This window comes from Macrobrachium nipponense, chromosome 32 (genome assembly GCF_015104395.2).
Source record: "Macrobrachium nipponense isolate FS-2020 chromosome 32, ASM1510439v2, whole genome shotgun sequence".
Taxonomy (NCBI): domain Eukaryota; kingdom Metazoa; phylum Arthropoda; class Malacostraca; order Decapoda; family Palaemonidae; genus Macrobrachium; species Macrobrachium nipponense.
This window is the reverse complement of record NC_061094.1, coordinates 16844733-16868636: the sequence shown is the minus strand read 5'-3', so window position 1 is coordinate 16868636 and position 23904 is coordinate 16844733.

Sequence of the window (23904 nt, the reverse complement as noted above, 5' to 3'; positions counted from 1 at the left end):
TTTTAAAATGATTGCAAGTTGCATTGGCGCATACCGATAGACACTTGTACCTATACGTCTGCCTTGCCCATGAGAAGTTCGGGCTAAGCATTCCTGTCTCCAGTCAATCTGCTTTGCAAACGCGAGTGAAGCCTGTGTAAGCAGATTATTGAGGTTAAAAGGAACAAATGCTGATACGGCAATGATGACGTCGTCACTTGGCAGGAGATTGCTCTCAGCCAGCTAAGAGTTACGTTACTTGCTGTAATAAATACGACTTTAGGAAAAAATTTTTTGTTTTTTAATACTCGACCCACATGAGAAGAATGTCTGAAAAAAAAGTACCAAAATAAAATTGAACAATATATTAGTTTCATGCTGGAAATCTGCATAATTGTAAATTATGTTCAAATTAAATGAAAAAAAGGTTTCCATACAAATTCTATATATATTATTAGCCCTGTATAAGATTCATATAGGATTATTCCATAGATAACATTTTCACTTCTAGACTTCCTGACTTTAAAATCTCTTTATTTTATTTTATTTATTTTATTTATTATTAGTTTATTTATTTATTTATTATTTAATTTTTTTTTTCATTGACTACGAATATAAATCACCGGGACAGACAATATGTCAGTAGATTTTGGATATGTGTTTGGAACTTTTAGCTTATTTGTCATTACTAAAAAGCGTTAAGTTAGAGTTCAAATCTTTACGCATATATATTTGGATATTTAATTGTTACGTTTTGCTTATTGATATTATCGTGATTCCTTCTTTAGTTATAATTTGTAACCCTTCCGACTTCTTACAGAGTATATTATAATGACTCCACTTGTATCCATATTTATTTATTTTTTCTTTTATATTTTATTTATTTATATATATATTTTTTTTTTATATCATATTGATAAATTAATGGTTGGCTTGAATATGTGAAAAAGTGTTCTAGCGGCGTACCGTATAAGGCTACTTGCGGCATCAATTCTATAGATACAAGATATAAATGATAAAGGTATTTAAAACCGCGAGAACCGCTATAATCCAGTTCGGATCCAATATCACGAGTTGTAACTCGTAAGACATTGACACTTCCTATTTAATTATCAGTTATTCTACCAAACCGATTGACTCTGGGTGATAAAATATATTATTGGTTTTCTTAATGGAAAGGAATTCACACAACGTGTTAAGGAGATTATTATTGATTTACACCACCCGAGTCACAGATTATTATGTGTTGAATTCCATATTTACTGATTTAGCACTCATAAATATTCCTAACGCACTCAATTGCGGTATTTGTTTTTTAGTGCTATTAATTCTATATAACGTGTCAAGGAACTATTAACACTAAGAGGTGTTTATTCCCTCTTGTCAGCATAAGTATCTTAAAGAGATGAAGTGAAAAACTGTATCAGTATATATCACGTGATCACTATTATTACGAATATCATATGCAATATTATGTCTAATATTTATTACTTGAATCTGTATTTGTGTACACCATGAATTTTTTTTTTACTTTGTGTTTTATAAGTAATTCCTATTATCTCTATATATTCACATAGTGTCTGTATCACACTCCTATAAGTCAAATGCAAGTCAAGCTTGAGTAGTAATTATTCAGTGGTTGGTTTTGGTAGCTGACGGAGCTAATGTAAGTGTTTACATAATAAAAATATGGAATGTTAGTCCATATATATAAAAAGATTGCTTTACAGGAATGTGATCAGACTAGAGACGCTAAAGATGACGTATACAATAAGTATTGTAGGCTAAGTTGACATGCCGTCATCTGTGGTCATTCATTTGTTTTGAAACAGTCCAAGCTTCCTGCTTGAGACAACTACCCGACCTATGATTCAAACGGCCTACGTGATCTGTAGCGTGTCATTTTGATTGTGTGTTCGTATGAAACTATGTCATTTGTATGTATGTTCATATGTTTCGAACTACTGTCTGTTCCTTCATAACTTGTAACAGAGATGGTAGACAGGCAGAACAGAGTTAGCTATCGTCTTTAGAAAGACCTGTACCTCTTACCTAAGCTTTATCATGTAGAGGAATAGGATTAGCCACCATCATTGGCAGAAGCGATCAAGCTATCGTTATTAGAAGACTTGTACAATCATACCTGATCTTCACCATTGCTAAAACTTCAGAAGAATATATAATTTTTTATACTTAGTGTTTTCTACAAGAACCTCCTCACCGAACCAACATGAGTTTAACACATCGTCGTAATAACCAACAAGATAGTACCGGCTTCGTAAGTAATCTACAAAACCCCAAGACACTCCATTGAAGATGGAAGTGCAATACCAACCGATTTAGCGTAATAGATTATCGCAAGTCAACATTACCTCAATAGGGCGCCTTATCATACAAGACACAAGCCCAATAATATATATATAGATATAGATATAGATATAGATATAGTATGTATATATATATAGATATGTATATAATATATATAGATATATATATATATATATAAGATATATATATATATATATATATATATTATATATATATATATATATGTATGTATGCATATGTATGTATGGACTTGTTAAAGTCCGACAAAGCAGTGCGCATCAACAGTTGACTTCTAGTGCCCATAAACCTGATAGTTAGTCAACTTGCAGACAATGCTGTTCTTCAGAGACTGTTGTGAGCCCTTTTGTAAATGATCTTTTAAAAAGGATGGATGAAGGTAAATGTGATATTTTTGGTCTTACTCGATCTCTCTGCTTGTGATACAGTTGCACATGTAGATACCTCTTAAAAATTTACAATGACTGGAATTTACTTGTTAGGGACCTGTTCGTCCGCACGCATTTGATCATGAAGCCACTGTCCCTTCAGGAAAGCCTGTTATGATCCTTCGATCATTTGACAAGGAGAGCCCAGTAATCCATAATAATTTATTTCTTAAAGTAATGTAATGTTGCAGACGTCAGCCATCTCAGTTTGGACACAATCCCCCCTCGCCCCACCCCCATCAAATAAAACCAAATTGCATCCACAGGGCGCAGTGACCATAATATTCTTTACAAGCATCCCTTATAAATAAAAAATACTCAACAGAAATAGAAAGCTGATTGCAATAACCATCTGTGCAACTATCTTCTGCTGGTCACAGGGACATAACTTGCTGGTTGGGAGTAATAGTAATTATTCCCACAGCAGGTAAACAAATGGAAGTTCAAATTGGAATCTAAGGTGGATTATTAGAATTGACCATTTCGTTCGCTTTGGATGAAGTCAGCCTTGTGCTGGCACTGTCTCTTGCTCCAGGGAAAGCCCGTAAATTAGCATTCAATCGTAGCATTAGTGTCTCTTCCATAACAAGTTATCAAAACGAAGAATTTGGACTAAATCATTTGTCACTCTCAGAACTACAAATTTCAGACCTGGAACGAAGGGGTTGTCGGCCCCCAAATCCCCCCAAAGTTTCTGGAAGTCTATAATTTTCTGTGGACTATCCTCTTCATTGAATTGTATTTACAAAGTAATAAATAACAATCTTTTGTATTTTTGCAAGTCTTTTTTTGTGATAAATTTTGTCATTAAACATTAATATCATTCTTTAGTAGTAGGAAATACAAGAGTGATAACAGGAATATGATATAGGCCACCATATTTGTAAGCGATTGGGTAAAATTCTGTTAACCAAAGTCAGTAATTTGAATAACATCTAATCGGGTAGAAGGGCATAGACAGCATACCAATTTTTCTTAATATAACGAAAATAACATTTTCAAGTATTTCATCTTCTATATACAATGACATTTATAGAAGAAAAGGTCCAGTTTCGGAAATAAAAGGCGCCCCACCCCGCCCCATATAAAAAAAAAACTCTGGGTACGGCCTGAATTTTACCTTCAGTCAAATGCTCTCCCTTCCCAAAATTTCCAGTAGTACTACATTTTGGTTTCTGGTGCGAACAGCTTCTTAGTCAAAGATTCATATTCTTTTTCACTTTCAGGTTGCCTTTTTACTGACACAAGGATTGTCTTAAAACAACAAAGGCCAAACAACAATTCTGCAGCGGACTTCTCAGTACTTCTATGCCCGTTTTTTTCGTTAACTGAGCAAAAATGGACAACTCTGGAATCTAAAGAACCACACTTAGACTTCTTCAGAGCTTTCTTGTAAGTTTTAATTACTCTCTTAACTAAACCATTAGGTAATTGTTATGGGTAGCGGGATAATATGATTATACTATTTTTTTTATGAAAGGCCCAATACCAATTCGGAAACAAAATGTGATGCATTAATTATCAGAAGTTACGTTATCACAAATGCCAAAATTAGATAATGTTTTCCTAAGGAGTTCAATTGTAAGAACTGAATTCGGCTGAATAAGTATCCGCAATCAAAAGGAAATATTATAAATGGGTTGTTCAGCATAGTCTATATGAAGTTTAGAAAGTGCCTAACTAGGTGAGGGCCTGGAATCTGGAGCTTGGTTTGGTTGGGAATTAGCAAAACAAATATGACAATTCTAGCATGGGCGCCCACAGCATATATTCAAAGGGGGTGCAAAATTTATATTCATATACGTATATATATTGCGATGCCAATAATTTAAGTAAAGCAAGATGCAATAAAGAAAAAATGCAAAAAGTTACATTGACTTCTTTTTTCAATCGGTCCATATACCGTTCAACTGGAATTAAACATTTCTTGAAAGAATAACGCAGTTATACACTGCATACAAATATTATACAATATAATATGGATACCTTTAATTTACATAAATGAAAGAATGTATTGTGGAATAGAAGGAAAACAAAGTGATGTAGTTGAATGAAATAAATGTAATACACACAAATACACACACACGCGCGCACACACACACACACACACACACACACATATATACATATGTATATATATATATATATATACATATATATATATATATATATTATATATATATATATATATATATGTATATTATATAAAAAAATTTCCAGGATTTTGAGAGGGGCCAACTGCCACCCTTCCCCCTAGGTGTGGTCGCTCATGCACAGAAACCGCAGCTGACTAACTCCTAATCTGTAATCGGAAACACCTATGATTTCTTATCTGGAATGAGGCATCTAATTAAGGAATCGAGGATTGGGCACAGAGGGTGCCTGGGAAATGAACTAATGCTTCGCAGCTTGAAACAGCATTAATAAAGAAGGACAATACAGGTCTCACGGTAGGTACATCGAACAATAAAAAGGAGACAGAAAAACAGTAATAGGTTAACAGGGACGTGACTAAGAACCTTAAAACCAGCATTTTACCTTCATCAGGAGATTTGGTTAATCGTACTTCAGGGGGACCAGGGATGGGGAGGGCAAGCGAATGAGATCGCATTAAAGGTATATTAGGCACCACTATAGCCACCCGCCTAAGATGGGGCAGTTCAAGAGAGCAAGGGGAGGACAGGAGTCCTGGACAAGCGTCTGATAAGTTCTAAGGCTGAGACTGCCCATCAGAGGCCTTATATAGCCTCTGGAGATTACGAAGGTGTTCCTCCTAGATGGCGTTAGTGTGGGTGTTTCGTGTGGGCATTGCAACAAGACCCAAGTTCCAAGATGGCACCACGCACATGGTCAATCCTTTGCCTCTCTGCCGCTGACTTGCCTTGGGTAAGGATTTGCATTTCTCCTGGATCTGCACCTGGAATTTAATCCTTAATGGACGGATACCCTCACCTTTTGGGTGGTGGACGGATTCACTCATGGTGAGTAACAATATTATGACTCAGTGATTTGGGGGATTGGGAGGAAAGAGGTGCCATTACTTCTATAGCACATAAATAAACTAGTGGAAAAAGATTTTACAAAATTAAAAAAATTTATTTATGAGAAAAAACATGTATAATTTGTTAAAATTTACAATTGTCTCGTAAAAGAGTTACCACAAGGGATTATAAATAGTCATTTCCAACTTCTCGTGGAAGGTAGGGCAAATTTTTTAGATTTTTTTCTTTCACCTTTTGCATTTGCCCATTGATTGTTTTTTCTTGAATTGGCCGACCTCAAAGTTTCCCCGGCCTGGGGTGCTGCAAATTGATTTTTACCCTGGCTCCTAAGTTAACGAAGGACCACTGCTTAGAGTCTACTTGGATAAGCAGTTCGAATATTCATGTGAGTATAGAATTCCATGTAAAAACCATAAAATAAAGAAATATTCTGGATCATATGTTGTTTCACATCTTGTAGATGATACATAATATATTTATTTTTTATACATTCAAAATTATAATGACATGATTTCTTAAGATATTGTCTCGAAGATATGAATCATTCAAAATTTATTGATTGGCTCACTGATATTACCAAAATTTGATGATGTCACAACACTCAATAATGAGAATACATTAATTAGTGACCCTCCCTTTCTCTCTATGTACGCACACACATATATATCATAGCAATTATGAATTTATATATAATATACGATATAATATCTATTCTATATATTATATATACTATTATATATATTAGCTGAAGCCACAGACAAAGTTTAAAAAAAGAAAAGACAGAGTGCCAAGTACTTTCGTGTATTCAACACATCTTCGGGTCACAAAGTAATACAAAACGTAAAAACTAGTGAGCAAGAAAGCTCTCACAAAAGGAAAGTGAAGAAAAAAATATGTATATGTACAATAAGGCCATTACAAACAGAAACAACATTCGTCTAGATCACCCAACCACAAGTCAAAAGAAAGAGAGCAATTGCCCAATGACCCCATTACTTACAGAAAAGAAAAACACTGACTACTTGTCAACCAGTTTATAAAACAACTGAATTCACAATTATGAATGGTAACAATAATAACGTCACTAACAACATACCTAAAAAAGATCACCAATAAACAAAAATAACTGAATGAACAGTACTATCAATATGAAATACATAAAAAAGGAATTTGACTAATACAAAAACTTAAAGGATAACGTTAAAAATCTTAACTATTTTATCTCTGATAAGATTGTCTAATTTGTACTTGCCAGGCCTCAAATTTAAAAGGTTTCCAGAATACGTCTTTAAAAGTCAGATTCAATTATATTCTTAAAAAACATAATCATTAGAAAATAAAATTTCTTTTGCTTCTGTCCAATCAATCGCACGGTGAAGATTACCAAGATGAATAAAAAGGGCACTAGAAGTCTGTCCTGTTCTAACCGAATATTTATGTTGATTTAATCTAGTAGACAAATCTTTCCCAGTTTGGACATTATATTTCTTATCACAACTTTTACAAGGAATTGTATAAAGGCAGCAGGTAGATGAAAACGGGGAGTTCTTTATCAGCATATTACAAATCGTATTTGAGCTTTTAAAAACTAGTTTTACATTAAAAAATCGAAGTACCTTAGGCAAATCATAAAAATTCTTGTGGTATGGTAAAACCAACATATTATGGCATGAAAAAGGTTCTATAACCCTATTTGAATAAAAAGTACCCTTGGCCATTTTTAAGCCTTGTCCATAAAAAACAAAAAACATCGGATATTGAAGTTTTCACCTGTCACATATTTGTATTTATTATTCATCTCAAAACTCATGACTGCATATTCTTAATTCCAAGGCATCAAAAAACATCGAAGAATGGATCGACCGAATCCGGGCTATAACCTTCAGAGAGGCCAGGGATACTGGCGCATCCTTCATTTCACGTTCCTGGATAGCTAAATACATTAAAAGAGATGAATCCATCAGATGAGTTCTTCATTTACACAGTCAGGAAGCCAAATCATAAAAATGACAACATTTGAGCAGCAAAGTTGGATGATATCAGCAATGACGTGCGCTATGCCAAGTTGTACAATTTCCTGAATGTTTGGGAATTTTTCTGTTTCACAGCCAAACGGTTAATGTGGATCATCAAAGAAAAAGGACAGTCATGGAATGGCGAATACTTCAGAGAAACTGTGCTTACTGGTGGAGTATTTTCTTTCCTCAAAGATCCTGAAAATTGGTTATCTGTAGAAGTCACATTTTTGCATGATGAGGCACCATGTTTCAAGGCTATGAGTAAACCTTCTCCCCCTAATGTACCCGTGAGATTTCTCCAGGCTTTTAAGAAAAGTAAAGAAGACGAAACAGTGAAAGTGATAAAAGCAGATAAATCTAATGCAGTGGTAATAATGAATAAAAGTGACTGTAAGTAAAATAATGACATTCCTAAATGATACTGATACTTATACGAAACTGAGGTCTGACTCTACACTTACAGTGAACTCTCATTTTAATAAACAAATTAAATCCATTTTGAAGGGCTTGGACCATTTAATTAAACAGTTTACACCGCAATGCGCCTCCCTACCTTATATGCATGGTTTAGTCAAGACACATAAAATCAATAACCCTAAAAGACCAATCATTAGTTCAGTGGGCTCAGTTATGTATAATTGATCTAAATGGCTTGTAAAAATTCTTACTCCTTTGGTAGGAAACATTTCTAACACGAATAATAAAAACAATGTTAATTTTATAAACAAATTGAATAGTTTAAATTTGAATTTTGGTTTTAATATGGTTAGTTTTGATGTTGTCTCTTTATTTACAAAAGTGCCTGTAGATGACTTACTTGAATATTTGGAGGATGAATTAGAACGTCATGACATTCCCTTAAGTGTAGCAAACCTCATTAGTCTCATAAGGTTATGTATCAAAGATAGTAATTTTTGTTTTAATGGGGAACTTTTTGTACAAAAGTTTGGCATGGTTATGGGTAATCCCTTATCTCCTGCCCTTAGCAATATTTACATGGAATATTTTTAGACAAAACTCTTACCAAGAATTTTGCCCCCAAAAGTTATATGGTTTAGGTATGTGGATGATATTTTCTGTATTTGGCCAGTTCAACGAAAAAATCTCCTGGAATTCCTTAATAATCTCAATAAATTAGGTTCCCCTTCTATAAAATTTACTGTAGAGGAAGAAAGAAATTATAATTTGAATTTTCTTGATGTAACTTTCCATAGAAATGATAGAAATTTCACCTTTTCAGTCTTTCGAAAATCAACTAACATTGCCTCTTTTGTTCATTATTACTCCAATCACCATCAAAATGTTAAATTCTCTGTTTTTTCTGGGATGTTCCTAAGGGCTTTACGTGTCTGTAGCCCGCAGTTTATTGGCGCTGAAATTTAAAACTATTTATGATATTGCATTGAAACTTAAATACCCAAGGACTTTTGGAGATGTGGCATGGAAAAGAGCTAGGAAAACATTTTATTCAACTAATGAAAACTTGAATTTAGTAAGCATAACATTCTAAAATTACCCTATGATAAAAAGTTTTTAGATATTCCTAGAATTTTAAAGCTTTTTAACATAAATGTTGTTTTCAGTAATGTTAATGTCAAGAGTTTAGTAATCAAAAATTCTCCTAAAGATCTTCCAGGCTGCATATATGAAATTCCTTTGCAAAAAAAAAAAGTGTGATAAAGTCTATTACGGACAGACCGGTAAATCTCTTTCACAACGTCTCAAACAGCATCAATATTCTGTGAGAACTGGGCAAATATCGAATGCATTATTCGTACATATGAGAGATTTAGATCATCCTAACAACTGGAGTCAAGCAAGAGCCTTAATCCCATGTAATGACACAGTTAAAAGGAATATCATTGAATCTTGTTTCATCAAGTCAAATAATAGAAATGTTCTAAATTTAAGTCTTGGTTTATTTAAACTTGATGCTTTCATAATGAAAAAAGTTGTAGATAAATATAAGCAACAAAATTAATATATTCAGTTTTTACATGTTTTGGACTGTAAAGATACTTTGTAATTTCGGTTAGGGTCAAATCTGTTTAGGCTTGTGACCGTGTGATATCCGATAATCCTGGATTATCTCTTTTAATTTTTACCCTTTTGACAATTTACCATCTGGTATTCTTGATCCTGTTGTGTAACTGAGACCTTTCTCTCCAATTGTATTTCACTAGCTCCTTGACAGTGTCTAAGTAAAGACGAAAGCGCTTGAATTTCTGGCTATCATTTTCCTGTGGTAATCGCTTATATGTATATATATATATATATATATATATATATATATATATATATATATATATATATATATATAGAGGTCGAGGCCAGTCTCCATCGTATGATAGGTATATTTATAGTTTCAAACCTAAAATATATCAGCATCCCATACACTTATGATACCATATTTATGCTAAAAATTAAGGAAAATAATGAGCAAACATTTCCCAGCAGTTGATGTCCAATTCCTCTTAAGAAATCCAAAAAGCAAAGGTCGATTTTATGACACAAAGAAAATTTATCTACTTTAATGCCGTCTGGCCTAGTTTACTTATATACTTGCTGTTCGTACGTGCATGGGAAGCAATCGCCGACTGGTCAAAGTACGATGTGATTCGCATGTAGGTATTAGTTACCGCACAGGGATGAAGCTTTCTTGCCTCTAGGTTTTAAATATTATACATCATACACAAATATGCAAATGCAAAATGAACTACGATGATTTTATCGAGCCCTAATGAAAACCACCTCCCGATACTCGAATATCCTTGGCCATTAAGGACCGTGTACCAACCTTAAATAACAACACTACAGCAATTCCATCATTATACATTGCTTAGACCTAAGCCCACTCTTCTTCTTCCCTGGTTTGTCTCGACTCTTTCTCGCTCTGGCGAATCTTTCAGCAACCGAACCTCGGGTTGTTTGTAAGGTTTGCCGTAAATCTTTTTTTTTTTTACTTAGTTTTTGATACATTGTGTGTTTAAAATATTTTTTTTATTGTTGTCTGTGATGATTTATGTTAATGTTGCTGGACAAGTTTGTAACGTGTACGGTTTTAGTTTTCCTTTTTGAGCCTCGAAAATGTGACCTTTGCCCTGAAACTTTGGCAACAATAAAGAGACCTGAAGTATTGAGCTATGACCCTCTGAGAAACGGTCCTCGGATTTCGGATTTCGACTAAAACTTCCTGGGGGGAGGGGGGAGTATGGGGTAAAAAATTGGTTGCCCTAGCTGTCAACTCCGAAAGTTGTAAAAAATGAGGGGTATGAAAATGGGGGTTATGACCCCCTTAGAAACGGCCCACGATTTTCGGATTTTAATTAAAACCTTCCTGGCTGGGTGGGGAGTCTGGTACTAGTTTGGTAGCCCTAGCTTTAACTCCAACAGTTGTAAAAAATGATGGGGTATAAAGAAAGGGTTATGACCCCCTTAGAAATGGCCCTCGAATGTTGACTAAAACCATTTTGGGTGGGAGGGGAGTCTGGTAAAAATTTGGTAGCCCGAGCTTTCTTAGTCTGGGTGTGCATAATGAACAAACAGACAGAAATTGCCTTTATATATATATATATATATATATATATATATATATATATATTATATATATATTATACACATACATAAATTCTTCTGGTTTAAACCTAAGGACTATATTTCGGTGAACTGACTATCACTCTCATCAAGTAATGAATGACAGAAGTTACATTGGCGAAATAAATACTGGGAGATCTGCCCTTGGGTGATGCCTGGGGTCACCGCTAAGACGACTTTGGTTGTGTCAATTGTCTTAATCTGCTTCATCGTTGCCTTGAGGAAGATATTGTCTATATGTTGTAACGGTCCTTTTTCGCCGTCACTAGAAGTTAAATTACTTCCTTACAAAACTCTATCACAACCACAAGCTAAGTCCACAATTCATGGGGGAAACGAAACACCACAAAAACACTTAAATTTAATACAGACATCAAGACAGAAGTTGTTCCTGAACCTCGGAACACATATATAACCAATCACTCTGAAATATTTACACAAAACAACACACTTACCCAGTGAAGATGGTAAAGAAAAGATACATCCAAAGGGGGAGGGGGTTCAGACAGGAGAAGGTATATGGAAAGTAAGAACAACCTATCAATTACAAACTAAACTAAATGAACCTAACGGTGATTTCCCTCCTACGAAACACTGGAGTTGTAGCGGTGATCTCTTAATTACTTATGTTTCCCTACTCCGAAACACTGGAGTTGTAGCGGTGATCTCTTTAATTACTTATGTTTCCCTACTCCGAAAACACTGGAGTTGTAGCTGTGGATCTCTTTAATTACATATATGCCTCTGCGTCCAGAGACCAAAGTGAGGTGGCGAAGTGGTATATATATATATATATATATATATATATATATATATATATATATATATATATATATATATATATATATATATATATATATATATATATTACTCCACAGGACCCATACATCAGCGATCCTACGTCCTCGAGGATGATCCTCTAGAAAAACCTCCTGGGACGTCCAAATCAAACCAGAGTCAAGGGCATCACAAAGATCGTTTGAAGATTCCAAAAATATTAATCACTTATAACAGGCTAAAGTGAGAGCCCCTTGACATCTACTGATCTGAGGGTGAGGCAGGATGAAGAGTAATCCTTCAAGAATAACTGTATATCCAAGCAAGCTTTTCGTAGCAAATCCAACAGTCACCAGGAGTAATGAGGCTCAGAGATCAACTGATTCCTTCAATCGAAAGCATCTCCGACACAGCCACGGTGACTGCACCACTCACTCACAAATATATGAAAAGACAGAATGGTCATTAGTGGAAATTACCAAACAGACAAACCAAACAGACAAACAAACAAGAATAATAAAATAACACCAACAACCAAGAATAAAATATCACAACAAAGTGAAACCTCCTCCCAAAAGAAAAAAAAAATGTTCTTATCGTAAATGACTTTCGATATTTGAAAGAAAAAAAAAACTAAATAGTCTTTTAAAAGAACAACAAGCCAAACATAAGGTTTTATGCAACCCTACAAAAAAAAGTATGAATTTGCACAAATATTAAACTTACAAAACCTGATATCCAACAGGAAGGGTGGCAAGGAAACAGGGATGCAGCTCACAAAGCCACCAAAATTAACAAAATATCATCAATATACAGAAAACGCCAAACACACTTTTAACCCTAGAGCTTCAAAGCTCTCACATATGTACATAATTAAGAGCTACACTGCTCTAATCCGGATTCCGTATAACTTTTCATAGGCCATAATTAGTTTACACACACACAATGTTGTTTCACTTTGTTTCACATCGCTCATTGTAACAATGCTCAGCAAACAACAGTCCTGTCTATATCACCGTGACAACACACTAGATCACTATAAAAGTGTCCTACCGAATACGTACACCAACAATGGACAATACAGAGAAAACCAACACAGTTTTCCCCTGCGCAATCCCAACACAAATTTCGCGAAGCGTAGTTATGCCTGAAAACATAGAATCGGATTAGTAGCAGTCATCTAAACAAAGTAAACTCTCCGATTAGTATCCTAATCGCCAAATTAATCACGTAAGGTGTTGTACCATGCCCCAACGACTACCAAACAGCAACTTCCTTGTGTACTACACAGATCAGTGGCATAAAAGTTACAATTAAGTCTTTATCCTGGAACGCTTATTCCCCAACGCATTATAACAAATCACCAACATTCATTAAAACTGACATAGCCACAAAATTCGAACGAGTATCATCTTTTACCTTCACCTACAGTCTTAACATAATATAGTAAACCATTCCTATTTTATAGCCCTAGGCATTTACCTAACTCTTGTGAAGAAAAATTGTGATTAATACATACTTATTATACACTCACCTACTCCTTAAAATACAAACTTAAGCACCTACTTCAACAGTACACACACCGTAACTAGAACGATACAGATGCTACTTTAATATCCGCATAGCCCTCTGCAAGAATCCTTCCCTACTCAACGCTGCGAGAGAGAGCGTCGGTCACATCATCTGTTCGCGGAACATGAGTGAACTCTAAATTCCACTCTGCAACATGAGGCTCCAACGCATCAGGCGTTGGTTTTTATTTTTGTATCTGTTGATGAAGGTCAAGTGGAGAAAAATAGACGGGAAAATTATTAATAGCCAGAATGAGTGCGAGTGTCTCCTTCTCGACCGTCGAATACTTCCGTTAAGCGGAAGTCAATCTCTTCTAAAAAAATGTGATCAGGTGAGATTGATTGATTGATTGATTATGAGTTATCTGGCGTCACAACTACCAGGGTCACCGACGCCGAAGACTAAATGTGATCTTTTAACTTTTATAATATATTATACAACATTCAAAATAACTTTATCTTTATGAGAGATATATAAATTTTATTTAAAAAAAATAAATTAAATTTCTGATAAAAATATAAATAATATTCCGATAAAAAGAATTGTGATTGATCACATAACAGTAAAACTATTAAAAAGAAAAAAAATGTATATACTAAGACAGCACAGCTGTCAGATATATTGAGAAGACCAGCTTCTTTGATAAAAGAGATAACGTTATTAACACACATGCTTTCTCCCAACAGTTTTGGCATGCTATAATTACCACCTGCTTCACTACTATAAGCTAAAAAACGATTCCTAAGTTCCACTAGACTGGGACACTCAACCAGCAAATGCCTAACAGTCAGTGGAACTAAGCAATCATCACAGAATGGCTCATTCTCCCCATCCATCAGATAGCCGTGAGTTAAACGCGTATGGCCAATACGCAATCTACACAATACAACCTCCCACTTCCTTGGTATTAGGTCATATTTCCAAGGGTGTGTCTGTCTAGTAATTTCTTCATTTTGTTGGGGCCTACTCTGTCCCACTGAAGTGCCCATAAATACTGGACAGATTTCCATATATCAAAAAAAGTATCACGATATGGAACAGGGCATTTTCTCGGTACTAAATTTTGCGCTGCTGATTTGGCTAGCTTGTCTGCCTCTTCGTTTCCCGATACGTTCACATGGGCAGGAACCCAACAAAATGAAACAATGCTGCCTCTATTTTGGTGCAAGAAAATCCACTGCAAGATCTTCAACACCAAGGGATGATCAGTATTAAAGACTTCCAGGGACTGTAAGGCACTTTTGGAGTCACAAAATATTGTGTAGCTACACACTGGGAGTGTTACAATATGTTCCAGTGCTACTAGGATGCCATACAATTCAGCTGTAAAGTTTGAGGCAATAGAAGGAAGTGCACCTCTTCGGTTAAAAGATTGGCTATAAACTCCATATCCAACGCCGGCATTGGACTTGGAGCCATCAGTAAATAAAACATGTATCTATATGCTCTGATACATGATCTAAAAATATTGCCATTATTTCCTCATCAGATTTATTTCTCTTTGCTCCATTGAAGTACCTGCAGAATTTCACATCCGGTAACCTCCAGACAGGAGTACTGGGATACACAAAGGGAATAATGGGATATTTGTTAATATTGTATCCTCTAAAATTTGTTTTATTCTATAGCTAAAAGGAATGGGATACCTTGGATGACTTTCATAAAAACCATTAAAAATATTTCTATTTGCCACAGCAAATGCCTGAGATTTGGGGAGTCTTTGCGCTCTAAACCAGTACCGAAGTAATGATGACATCGGCGATAGAGTTCAAGAGGCATCTCTCCTGCATCAACTAGCAAACTAGATATTGGTGACGAACGGAAAGCTCCTGTGGCTATACGAATAGCTGAATGATGTACTGAATCTAAAAGTTTTAAGTTAGATGAGGAAGCTGAAGAATATATTTCACAACCATAGACAGCTTTGACAAGATTAAAGATTTATGAAGCCTTAGTAAAAGATTTCTATCAGCTCCCCAACTGGTGTGAGAAAGCACCTTCAAGATGTGTAGAGCTTCTAGGCTCTTTGCTTTTATATGTTTGATATGGGGGACCCAAGTCAATCTACTGTCAAAAACTAGGCCTAAGAAATGTGCTTGTTCTACACATGGGATTCTACGGCCATACAAATAGAGGTCTGGATCAGGATGCACTCCCCTGATCCGACAGAAGTGGACAGCAGTAGTCTTGCTTACAGAGATTTTAAAACCCTGTTTCTCAGCCCAACTTACTATTTTATTTATTGTTAATTGTAGCTTTCTTTCTGCTACAGTCATCCGGGTGGCAGCAAAGGATATCGACAAATCATCCACAAACAGTGTCTTTAAAACCTCTCTTGGAATGACAGCTGCAACACTGTTTATGGTCAGAGCAAAAAGTGTTACACTGAGAACACTGCCCTGGGGAACACCTTCTTCTGGCACCTTTTCTCTGATAAAGTACTGCCAACTTTAACTTTAAAAATACCTACGATGTAAAAAGGATTTCACAAATAAAGGTAATTTACCATCGTAGACCAACATATTATGTATAGTCTTCAGAATCCCATGTCTCCAAGCAGTGTCATATGCCTTTTCTATATCAAAAAACACTGTCACATGATGTTGCTTGGAGGCAAAGGCTTCACAGACAGAGGTTTCAAGTTGCAGTAAGATGTCCAGGGTAGAGTGCATTTTTCGAAAACCACACTGAGAAGGTGTTAGAATATTGTTGTGCTCTAGATACCACATCAGTCTTACATTTACCATTTTTTCCATCAATTTACACAAACAGCAAGTTAAAGCAATGGGGCGGTAACTTGCTGCACACAGGGGATCTTTTCCAGGCTTAAGGAACGGTAACATGGTGGCTAATTCCCATATGGTAGGGTAGCTGCTTTCATCCCATATTCTATTGATAATACTTATTATAAAAAGTTTTGTGTTCTTCGAAATGTGTTTAAACATTTCATAAGGAATCTCATCTGGACCAGGGGCAGTGTTCTTGCTCCTAGATAAAGCAGAGTCAAACTCCCTTTCAGAAAAAGGCATATTATATGATTCAGCTTTCTTTGCTGAAAAGTCAAGTACCTGTTGTTCTTCCATCATTCTGAAATTATGTCCTGGGGAACTATCTGATTTCTCAGAGACTCGAGCGAAGTGTTCTGAAAATGTATTACTAACTTCTGTGGCATCAGTGACATGAGTATTATTCACTTTAAGTACTGGAGGAGGATTGGGTGTAAATTTACCCTGAATTTTTCTTATTTTCTTCCAAATGCTACAGACTGGTGTTCTGCTGTTAATAGAGGATACATATTCGGCCCATGCTTGTCTTCTGGCAGCTTTCATAGCTTTTCGAAATCGTGCCCTACACTGTTTGTAAATTATGACATTGTCCAAGGTGCGATGTCTACGGCACCTGGTCAATGATGACCTTGTAGCTCGGTGTAACAACCTTAGGTCTTCTGACCACCACGGTACTGGCCGTCTCCTGAATAGTCCCTTAGTTCGAGGAATTGAGTGTAGACCTGCAGTATGCAATGTTCCATTGAGTAGATCAATGGCATCATCTACACTTGGGAGATCTTTTGCATCCCCTCCAACTCACTCAAGTCTTTGAATTTTCTCCAATTTGCTTTCTCTAAGCACCATCTTGGCGATCTCGGGATAGGTGGACCATCATTGGTGTCGATCACAATTGGAGAATGGTCACTGGTATGCCAGTCATCACTTGTTCTCCAACTAAAATCAACACTGCAGTTGGAGCTACATATTGAAAGGTCGATGCAGGAGACGGTGCCTGTCTGAATGTGGTAATGGGTAGGTTCTCCAGTATTAAGAAGACCTATATCTTCATTTTCTATTAATATGCTATCATATTCCCTTTTTGGTTTGATGTTACATCTCCCCACAATGGATGTCTACTGTTGAAGTCACCAAGTAGAAGGAATGGCTCTGGTAGTTGCTGCATCAAGTGTATTAAGTTCTCTTGGGAGACATGGCTATTGGGTGGAATGTAAAGGGAACATATAGTATATTGCCTCCTTAAATTAATTCGTACAGCCACAGCTTGAAGTGGAGTATTTAGTTTTACTTTGTAGTGTGGAGCATCTCGACGGATGTAGATGAGGGATCCACCATGATTTCCCACCTCTAAATCAAATTTAGTTCTATAGTGAACATATTCCCTAGGACAAGGGGTATATTCACCTAGCAAACATATCCCTACAGGAGAGTGCTCATAGATTAAAAGCTTCACTTCCTCATACTTCGCTCGCAGTCCCTGACAGTTCCACTGAATAATGGAAGTGAATTTATTCACGTTTAGGGCCAACATTGTGGTTCCTTTTTACAAGACTGGGAGAGTTCTTTTTTCTACTAGGGGGAGGCATTTTGATGGAAGGTTTTGTTGGCTTCTTGGGAGGAGTTATCGCCTTCGTAGAGCCAACATCTTTTCCTTCAGTGTTTTTGATACTGAAGGGTTTTTTTAGTTTCTTCGCTCTCCATCTCTATCGAGATGGAGAGAGCAGAGGTGTTCTCTAAAGAGACCACCTCAAGTGTCTTTGTACTGCTGGCAGTAGCCAGCTCTGCCTCTGATGAGGCAGAAGTACCAGCGAGGACTGGCACCGGGGGACCAGCATCTGCTGGTTTGTCCTCCAAAGAGGAGTTGGCACCAACAGAAGCTGGCACCAGACCAGCAACCACTGGCCTTGCCTCCAAAGAGGCAGATGGTGGAGGGTGTATCTCACTGGCACTTCAATTTTCTTCAATTCCACACTAGGGTCTTTCTTTTGGTTCTAGCGAACCTTGTCTTTATATTCTCATCATCAGTTGACTCAGATGATTCAGTTAGCTGTCTTTTTAATGATTCTTTATCTGATTTTCCTTTTGTGCTCTTAACTTGGGTGTTCTTATTTGTCTCTTTCTTTTGGCTTTTTAATTTTGCTACTACAGTAGCAAAACTTAGACCGGGTCTTACAATCTTTGCTTTGGCTCTCTCTCGTGCTTCCTTAAATGTTGTTCTTTCAATCACTCTAATTGCTTGTATTTCCTTTTCAAGTAAATATATATCACACTGCTGAGATGACGAGGGGTGCCATGTCCCTCACCACAGTGAACACATTTCGGTTCCCTGGTGCACATACCATGCTCATCTTCTCCACAGTTGACACAGACTGCAGGATTTTCTTGCAATTTGGATCGACACGATTGTAGGGTGTGTCCAAAATGCTGGCAATGGAAACACCTTCTGGGTCTCGGGATGTACTGCTTTACCTTAAACCTATACCAGGCTGCAAAGACACATTCCGGAAGTCTTAAGGTTTCAAAAGTTAATATTAAGGTAGGCTGAGGTATTCTGTTATTATCAACCTTCTTTGACATCCTGTCAACCTTTATTACACCCTGATCTTTTAATTCTGTTAAAAGTCTCTCCTCAGAGAAAGCCATCAATTGAGGGGCATAAATCAAGCCCTTGCTGGAGTTCAGGCTGGAGTGGGGAGTACACTCAACCGTAACTCCCGCAAGGTCTGACAATCCCATCAACTTGATACTTTCCTCTGGGGAGGTGCTTTCTACCAGGAGCATGTTTCCATTCTGCGGTGTTATTTTTGGCTGTCTTCCACAACATTTAACGATTTCCCTATGCACTTGAAAAATGTCTATATTGTCACTTCTAGCTTTAAATTAAGGTATTTATTAAAGGAATTGGGTACAAAGACCCCAGGAGCTATTTCATAATTTTTATTTTTCTTCCTGGCATATGGTTCCAGTGTGACAATACTGGAGCCAGATGCTTTTTGTTGAGATTTCTTGGAGGTATATCTACTCGCATTGCTTTGGGTCGTCATCTGTGTCCGTCTGTCATTCAGTCCCAGGGGTACTACCCTGATCATAGGGACCGACCATGATTGATTGAAGTTTGGGTTCCGTGCACAAGTCCTTTGACGAAAGCATAGGGTCGTCAGCCGAAATAGGGGGGGTTGCCATATAACGTGAAAAATATAGTTCATCCAGATATTCCCCATACCCACCATGGAGTCACACTTAGAGGACGGGTCATCCCTTTAATTAGGTCGTCCTAGGGGTAATTACCGGATATACACCCTATCTCCAGTGCTAAGGCGTCATGATGTCCGTCGAGATCAGACCCGGCACTGAAGATAGGGTTTTGACAATAAACTTTCCCCTCGCTCGATCACGTCAGGTACTAGAGTTCTACGGGTGAGGTAGCATGCCGTCCATCCTCACCCTCCTTCAAATCCCAAGATTTAGCCTAAACCATGTCCAAAACCAAGCCAATAGTCATCATCATAGAACCCATACCTTATAAGAGGGAGGAAGGCAGAAAGATGAAATGTTTTTAGTAGAAAGAAAAGTTCTGACTAAATTTAGTTGGATCAGCAGCTGGGCCCCAAGGACCAGTGAGAAACCAACCCCACCATGCATCATGCCCCAGCTGCTGGTCCCTAAGCCCCCTACCCACGTCAAGGGGTCAGCATCTAGGGGGTGATCAGGTGAGAAACGCCTTGCTCGTTTTTCTGTAATAAAACCGCTCCGACACCAACACTTGCGTCAGTGGTAAGCGAAAAAGGCAGGTTGAAATCCGGAGCCCTTAAAACGGGGGAACTAAGAAGCACCCCTTTTAAGCACTCAAATGCCCTTTGCGTTTCAGGAGTCCAAATAAAAGGAACAGTTTTCTTCAACAAATTGGTTAGTGGATCAGCAATGTCAGAAAAATTCTTACAAATTTACGGTTATTAATAACCAACTAGACTCAGGAATTTTCTGACATCCTTTCGACACTTTGGCATGGATATTTTCTCAATGGGCTCTACATTGGCTTGTTTAGGCGCCAACTTACTGTCACCAACCTCATAACCTAAATAGATTACCTTCGCTTTAGCAAACTCACTTTTTTTTTTTAAATTAATTACTAATCCTCAAATGAAGCCCTAATACGCTTCAAATGCGTTTCCCAGTCATCGCTATAAATGACGATAACATCAATATAAACCATCCAACCTTCCAAACCATACACCAATGTGTTCATCAAACACTAACGTAGCCGCAGAGTTTTTCATACCGAACGGCATTACACAGCATTGAAATAATCCTTGTGGAGTCACAAAAGCAGACAAGGACCTGGCCCGTTTTGATAAAGGAACTTGCCATTACTCTTATAGCAAGTCAAATTTACTGATAAACTTGGATTTCCCCATGCTATCGATACAATCCTCAACACTAGGCAAGGGTTAACAATCGGTCTGCATGACTTCGTTGACTTTCCTATAGTCGAAACACAAATGAAAATCACCATAAGGCTTTTTTACTAACACTACCGGAGAGGACCATGGACTTTTACGGGGCTAGATCTATTAAACCATGCTTTAACATATAGTCAATTTCTTTGGCTACCACCTTAGTTTTTTTAAAGGGGTTTAACCTGTAAGGGGACTTTTATTAGTGTGGCATTCCCAACGTCCACGTCATGTTCCAAAATAGACGTACGTACAACCTGGTACCTCTGAAAACAAGTCTTTATAACCCATAACCAATTTTCTTAAAGACCTTCGTTTCTCGCTACTGAGATGGGAGACCAAACCATCAAAGTTCTCTAAATAATTCTTATTACTCGACAGGCAAATTTAATTATCATAGTTATCATCAGCAAAAATTTCTGAAAAGGAATAAAGATTATTATTATTATTTGAAACTTCGTCCGCAATAGTAGCTACCGGAATAATTTTCTCTCTTCCCTTATTTGCTTTTAACATGTTCACATGACACAATTGGAAAGGCTTCCTTCTTTCCGGAGATTTCGACCAAATAATTTACCTCACTAACTTTTAAAAAAATTTCCATGGTCCAGAGAAGGAAGCTTTCAAAGAAGTTCCCGGCAACGGCAAAAGTACCAAAACCCTATCGCCTACTGTGAAATTACGCACTTTAGCCTTTCTATCAAAAAAGTATTTCATCCTTCTTTGACTAGATAACAAATTTTCTCGGGCAAATTTCCAAGCCTTCGACAATTTGTCACCCAAGTTTGTCACATAATCTAACAAACTGATGTCGGGGATATCACCTTCCCACGATTCTCTTACCACATCAAGAGGACCACTCACACAATGTCCAAAGACCAAATCAAAAGGTGACAAACCTAAGGACTGACTTGGAGCTGAATGAAAGGCAAATAATAAATAAGGCAATTCCTTGTCCCAGTCGGATCTATGAGTTAAACAATATTTCTTGATCATTGACTTCAGGGTCTGATGGAACATCTCTGGGGCACCCTGGCTTTCTGATGATATGGGGAAGAAGTCGCATGTCTAATGTCCAATTCAGTCATCTTACCTTTGAAATATTCTCTAACAAAATTAGTCCACAGTCTGACTGAACGACCTTGGGCATACCAAACCTAGTAAAAACGTTGTTTAGTACTTCTACAATTTTTTCACTCTTAATTGTACGGAGGGGAATAGCCTCAGGATAGTGAAACATTTTATCCATTAAAATATACTCATTCCCACAACAAGTCCTCGGTAATGGACCAACAACATCGATAATTACTTCTTTGAAAGGTTCAGAAACCACAGGGATAGGGCACAAAGGAGCTTTAGGAACAGGTTGATTCGGCTTACCGACTTTCTGGCATACATCGCAACTATTAACAAACTTCTTAACGTCTGCTTTCAACTTGGGCCAGAAATAGTTTGCGAAGAGTTTGCTGGTCGTCTTATAAACACCAAAATGCCCAGCCAAATCACTTTCATGAGCCAACGATATCAAATAATTTCTGTAAATATAAGGAACCATTATTTGTCTTAATATTTCGTGTTCCGAGTTAGCAGCCTCCATCGGCCTACTCACCTTGTACAAAATATTCTTAAAGATTATAAATTTAGGTACAGTCAAGTCCGACTCTTCGCCTGACTCTATGGGTAGGTCACGAAATCACTTTTACTCGAAATCCCTTTTTCTGAGCTTTAACAAGCTCTTCCACAGTCCAATTCGGATGATCTCTCAAAATATTAATATCTCCTACGATACTACTACTACTATGTTCCAAACTACTCAAGTCTACATCAGTTGCAAGGTCAACAACTCTAGCACTAGAACGCGTAACTACTGCTACTTCTGGATTGATCACAACAGGACAAGTCTTATTCTTAAAAGCCACGTCATTCCCCAAAAATATATCAAGCTCTTTGACAGGAAACTTATTTACTACTGCCAATTTCAAAATTCCTGAAAAAGAAGGACATTTCAAATTAAAATTTCTGATGGGGTAAGCCTCCACTGAATCAGGAAAACCAGACAGCGAAATGAACTCTTTATAATCAAAGTCAAAATCTTTAGGTAACACTCCCCAGCATCCCGTAAAATCCCTTACTCCATTTTCTATGGGTGAATTGACTGACGACACATTCCCACTAGACAGATATCTTTCAAAACAGTCTGGTAGTCATTGGTCATTTGTTTTGGTTGGGACAGGAGCTCTTTCTTTTCTACCGACTCCCATCACCGGCCTTCCACTAGCCTGCAATGATTTTTTGAAAGCAAAGCTAGAACTCTTCAAATGCTCTTTCTTTTTACAATTAAAAAAATCTAACCTTCTTTAACCATACTGACATAATCATAGACCTGACAATTAACAATAGGCCTTTATTAATGGATACATCATACTCCAACTCCAAATGTTGAGCTACTTGCTCCAATTCACTTCTGTCAAGCTCCGCAAGCCTTGCTTGCTACCCCTCTCCAGACAGGAGATCTAAAACATTAACTGACTTTTTTTAAACAAACTATATACCCCAATATCAACAAACACTATAAACCCAACACACGGAGGTGTAAAAACGTTGTTCAAAGAAAACCAAGACCCCAGAATTAACTTTGCACTGAGTGAACAGACAGGAACATAAAATCCTGTCACGGTTACCAATTTGTAACGATCTTTTTTCGCCGTCACTAGAAGTTAAATTACTTTCTTACAAAACTCTGTTTGCAACCACAAGCTAATATCAAATAATACCAAGAGTGCAAAAATCAATTCATGGGGGGAAACGAAACACCACAAAAACACTTAAATTTAATACAAAGACATCAAGACAGAAGTTATTCCTGAACCTCGGAACACATATATTAATGAAAACCAATCACCGTGAAATATTTGCACAAAACAACACACTTACCCAATGAAGATAGT